Source organism: Lingula anatina, chromosome 5 (assembly GCF_051362555.1).
Source record: "Lingula anatina isolate TDL-2025a chromosome 5, LinAna3.0, whole genome shotgun sequence".
NCBI classification, from domain to species: Eukaryota; Metazoa; Brachiopoda; class Lingulata; order Lingulida; family Lingulidae; genus Lingula; species Lingula anatina.
The window spans coordinates 10,982,761-10,988,760 of NC_141771.1; positions in this window are offsets into that span (position 1 = coordinate 10,982,761).

Consider the following 6,000-nt stretch of genomic DNA (forward strand, 5'->3'; position numbering starts at 1 on the left):
CAGTATGGCAACGCTTTTGAGGACACTTTACCCCTTGGGTTGCAAATTTTGACACCGACATCCCAAACATCCAGAAACAACGTGCTATCGGTTTCTGGCCCATCCGCATCGCCCGGCGTGACTCCTCGGCATGGAGGTCTAAATACGGTGTCAAGTGTCGTCCCAGGACCAAGTAAGGGAGGTGAAAGCGGGATTTACGGCCGCACTGGTGCGGCACCCTTGGCAGCGACAGCTTCGGGAGGTGATCCTTCTACTTCTCACACCCGCTCTGACAGGTCTAAAAGAGTGGCAATCGGAACATCGACCAACAATGTGGACGCCAAGGTTGCAAAAATGACTGCTGTTATTCTCGGTTGCTTCTTTGCTCTGTATTGTCCATATCCGATAATATTCTGGTGCGAGAAATACTTTGAGAAAGGTAGTTTGACTTATGCTATTCTTAGAAATATTGCCGTTGAATTTTTATCGTTAAGTTCAGCAATTAATCCGTTCATATACGGTTTGATGAATTCCCAATTCAGGCGAGCGTTTTTCAAAATGTTAAAATGTTAAATGACACCACCTTCAAGACTTGAAAGTAAAAACGATTTTAGGAATTTATTTTTTCAAATTTGTACATGTTTGTATGATGTTATTTTTAATCTCTTTCATTTGTAATGTTTAAGTGTACTTAAGTTATTGTGTAGGGCTGTGAAATAAAAAAAACACCGGAGTGACATTTTTTAATATCACAACTAGTAGTGTAGAGCACCTTATTTCGAGGTTTATATTGACAGATTGATATGTATGTATGATGTTATTTACAATATCTACAGTGTGTAATATTAAAGTGCTACGTCAGTTATTGTGTCGGGCTGCAAAGTAAAAAAAACATCGCAATGACATCATTTTTGAATAGTGAAGCTAGCAGTAGAGCACCTTATTTCGAGGTTCATATTGATATTGATTCAGCACAGGCATTGCAATGAAAAGATGGCTATTATTTCTGGTGAGGAAGAGTTATGCTGACTCAGATGTCGTGTACACTTAATGAAGCATTATCAAATAAAGTGTCCTTATCGATGAGAAAGAAAGACGGGTCTACAAAAAAATACCAGGTAAATTAAAAGATCACTGTGGTTTTGTGATAGAACATGAAATACAATATGTGCACAAATTTCAATGTATGGGTGACGTAGGATACTATGTAATCGTCTTGAATCCGGATAAGCTATTTTCAGCCGAAGAATAACCGCTGGAAATTCTGTAACAGTAACTTTGGCTGTTTATTTATGGTTATTATGATGCTATTCACCTACTGCAATATAAATGCACGCGTATTATATAATAACACTAGTATACATTGCTATTTGATGTACGTGTTTTTTTTTTTTTTTTTTTTTTTTTTTTTTTTTTTGTTAAGGGATGGTATTGTGCATCATGTGCTCGCACCGTAAATAAATAACATAATACAAATTAATGTTCTGTCGGTCACGGTAAGAGTGTGTATTTAGTTACAATTGATCCCGTTTTATATATACCCAAACTGTTCACATTATACTTTGAGGACACAAAAATATTCTCATTACTTATGCTTTCTGTAACACGTGGGTATTTGTTGTATAGGTGACTTTATCAATTTTGTTGTCAATCTCAATGTAAATAGCGCCTAGTTTTTCTGAGGTCAATATGAAACAGCGAAAGAACAGCAATTAGCTGGCAATTAAAGGGGCAAACGCATTACAACTCAACTCAGTTCACCCTAATGTGTTTATCATATGCCTCACAGCGTGATTCGAATGATCTGCCTTTTTTAATTTCCCCAAAGAAAGATTTTGTTCGACCACTCTGTTTGAATTCAGTCACCAAGGTTATACCGTAGGTTAGAAGTTATCTGTGCGAACACAACACGATTCGTGGATCGGTTAATGAGGTAGAAAATAAGTAAAAGACAATACACTGTTTATAGTTACCAATTTGTGAAATAGATTCAAAGTATCATAAATGAAAATTATAAAACATAAGCCGAAATATTTTCACACCGTTAGCTTACGGCCAACCTGGGCGAAGGCCTTTTTTGATCCAACTACAAAGCTAATGAATATTTTTGCTAATTTAGATTCAAAGTAGTAATGTATTTGAACACAAAATGTTTAGTTCACGTATTAGTAGATGAGTAGAGGATAATGCCCTGGTTATATCTCCTATGTTTTTAGAAGATTTAAGGTCGTATATATTTGTCCACGAAATGTAATTAGCTCCCAGACTTTCTGAGATCCATTTAAAGCAGTGAAAGAACAGCAATCAGCAATCAGATAATTAAAGGGGCCACCTCATTAAAACTGAACTTCTTCACCTTACATGCCTCATAGCGTGAATCAAAGGCTTTGCGTTTTTCAACTTTTGCAAATAAAGTTGTCTGTCGAATTCTGCGTTTAGAATGAGTTACCGACCACCATCGTAATCTTATAATCATAATAAAGCATAGATTTAAATCATGAGTTTGAAGCCAACTATTGGTATTTTATATAGGCCTACTGGAAATATTAGGCAGTATATTTCTATATATGCGTCTGTGCACTATCCACCAGGACTAGGGTTATTTCTCAGTTATTTCTCTGGCTTGTTCTTTGTACTTCCATTTACTGAACTAACAGCAAAAATAATTTGGACAGATCTAGAATTGACGTCAGCATGCATTCAGCTGACTTCTGGTACAATGTAATTACGTTCGTGTACGTTCAGAAATAATGCCCTCATGTTGCATGGCATAGGTGTAAATCTCAGTGCGTGGGTTAATGAGTCGAGTTAACACAGCGTGGTTTAAAAGGAAGATGGTCCTCAACTCTGTGCGAGCATGATGAAAATATTAATGTAATTGCGGATACGGGGGCAAGGAAGGCAGATTCTATCTTCTTTTAAGGTTATGTAGACCCAGGTCATTTATCCTACATTTTCTGTGAAAATCAGATTTTAAGAGCTTGTTTCTCAAATGGTGTGCGTCCTTTTTTCTAGAGAGAGTCCATAATCCAAAAAGGAAGTCAAACGGGGATCATGATACAGTTGGGGTTGAGGACACACTCCGTCATAAACCAGAAAGAAAGCGCACTGTCACTGACTGTGAAGTATATCATTTATGTTTCTTCGGATATTTCTCAAGTTCTTTCTTAACTCGGGTGAGGTTGCGTTACATTGCTTTTGTTTGTATAAATGGTAGGGTGGTACGTCATGTCCCTCCACTGAACTTTAAATATGGCTGGTAGACAAAGCAAATGGTAAATCAGTGAACTTGCTCAATACATGTTTGTCGTCTTTAAAATAAAAGAAACTGTAGATCCTACTTTAAAATGCGTCTCTGTATAGAGACTGAACAGAAAAAGAAATTGCTCTGAGAGTTAGGACCATGCCATTGCTTGTAAGCTATCAGATAGTTTGACAATGTCAGACCTTGAACAAGCCTCAAATAAAAATAGATGGGAAACCCCTCCATAACATTTTGTGTAAGGCTGGTGACGAACATACAACAGAGGTGAAAACAACTTCCTTTGGTGGAGATAAATATGACTTCGGAAACCTTCCAAAGGTTTTAAACCTCCAAACCTTATAGTAACACGCTGTTCGAGCAATATCATTTCATTGCCCTTAGGAGAAAAATACTCTACACGGATTAAGTCACCTGCAGTGTAAGGACGAATGAAATTGTATCTTGTATAGGTAAGTCTATAGAATAAGATTAAATAAGCATAAACGTGCTGCGCTGCTGTCATCAACTGAAAATCATCAGACCTCACGTGCCAATTTTTCTTTCCACAGTTTTCATTCTTTGGCACTAATAAATAATAGATTACAAGGAGCGCGTAGGGGAGAGAAGTCTCTTGCAACGTTTTAAATTTCCTGTCGCATGCGATAACTATTTGGTCATCATTATTGCAAAAAAAAAAGGGAGTCATTAATTTCGACATCAGTTCCCGGAGATACCAAAAGGGAATCAAAAAGTCAGTATTTTGATAAGCGCTTCAGGCCTGTAGCCAGCAATTTCAAAAAGGGCATTTTTTTCTGAAAAAGTGGACCTTTTTCCATAGAAACTTCATGTACCTGATCAAATTTCACCCAGAGTGGACCTTTTTCCAGCAAAAGGGGCGGTTCTTTCGAACCCCTCGCCCCCCCTCCCCCTCCCTGGCTACGGGCCTGCGCTTTATTCTTCAACCTCAATTCTTTTGGAGTGTTTCTGATATAATATCATATTAGGCAAGGGTAAGTTTTAGAATAGATTCTTGTCTTAGTCAGAATTTTATGTTTAACACACAGGTGAGAGCTATTACACAACACTTTTTCTAATTATATTCAAGTCAGCACACATGGTGAATAGCTCACTTTGAAATGCAACAATTGCGGTCCATAGTTCTAACATGAGATAATGGATTTAACTTCCCGCCCTCAAAAAAGTAAATAAATAAATAAGAAAATACATACTATATAATAAACACTATAGAACCTTAAATTGTTGATGATCAAACTTTGATGACTTTTCTGTCTTCCAATTTGAAATCGGTCATCATATTGACCTACATCTGTACCTGTATCTGTCAGTATACGTCTAAAGAACCACTGCTGGTATATAATGACTACCAGATCCGTATTTAGCATTAAACGTATTTTGAAGTCAGAATACACCTGTTTTAATTAAAACATTTAAGATTAAACCTACCCTAATTATAGTTACAAGTTTTGTCTGTCGGTTAAAATATTGTGGATCAAGCTGCCTTATCAATACGCATAGCTTACATTTGGCACCCGAAAGGTTCTTCCAGACGTTTTCAGAAAAAAATATCATTTACCCTTTCTTAATTATATACTATTCAGGCCCGTAGCCAGCAATTTCAAATGGGGGGTTCGTTTTCTGAAAAAGTGGACCTTTTACCATAAAACCTTCATGTACCTAGATCAAATTTTATCCAAAGTGGACCTTTTCCCAGCAAAAAGGGCGGTTCTTTCGAACCCCCTGAACCCCCCTGGCTACGGGCCTGCTATTCGCTGTCTATATATTTTCTATGGCCGATAAACAAGATAGAATAATCAAGATTTATTTATAAAAAAGAAAATAATAACATCATCATGGAATTTCCAGGCACTGTCTGATCATGATTACGAAATTGACATTCCCAACCATAATCCCGCGTCTTTAAGAAGCATTAAAGGCCTACTGTGCTCTAGGAACACAGAGCGTTCACTGCTTTTTTTACAGTATAAAAACTATAAATCGACGTCAAAAAATTGTTCTTTTTAAGTTTTAGAGAGAAAAGATGAGATTTAGATGAGAAAATTCTGATTGGTCAGTTTCTAGTGACGTAACCTGGGTAGTAGCTTCCCACAGCTGTTCTAGTAATAGTATAGATCTATACTATGCAGTAGGTGACTAAACATCCAGGTGTCAGAAAAACAAAATGCCGCAAAGTTGTGTTGCTCCCGGGTGCCGTAATGTAGGTTACGATAAGAAAGACATCTGCTTTTATATCCTGCCTGCGGATGCCGCAAAACGTAAAATTTGGCTCAATTCTCTGAAGTTAAAAAATCCCAGCACAGTGTCAAAACACGCGAGGATCTGTAGCGACCACTTCGAGCCGGAATGCTTCGTACGTGACCTGCGAGCTGAATTGTGCGGTGGAAAAGCACGGAGAAAACTAAAAGATGATGCTGTACCCAGTATATTCGATTTTTCGGAGTACCAAAATGCGACAGTAAATGCCAGAGCGCTGCCGACGAGAGTCTTACCTGTAGGATGTGTGCATGATGCGGCCGTCGAAAGGAAGAAGAGAGCAGCTTCTAGAGCCCAAAAAAAGTTCGTAGCAGAGGTACGTTGTCGAATTTTTTGGTCATGTTAGTGAAAACTTTAATATTAACATGATAGTGGAATCAAATTTTTACTCGACATACTGCTGCACTGATCACGTGTAAGGCGGAAGTAGCGAGGTAAGTTGCAGAGGTGTGAAATGTAGTGTCCGATGCTATCAGTCCGATATC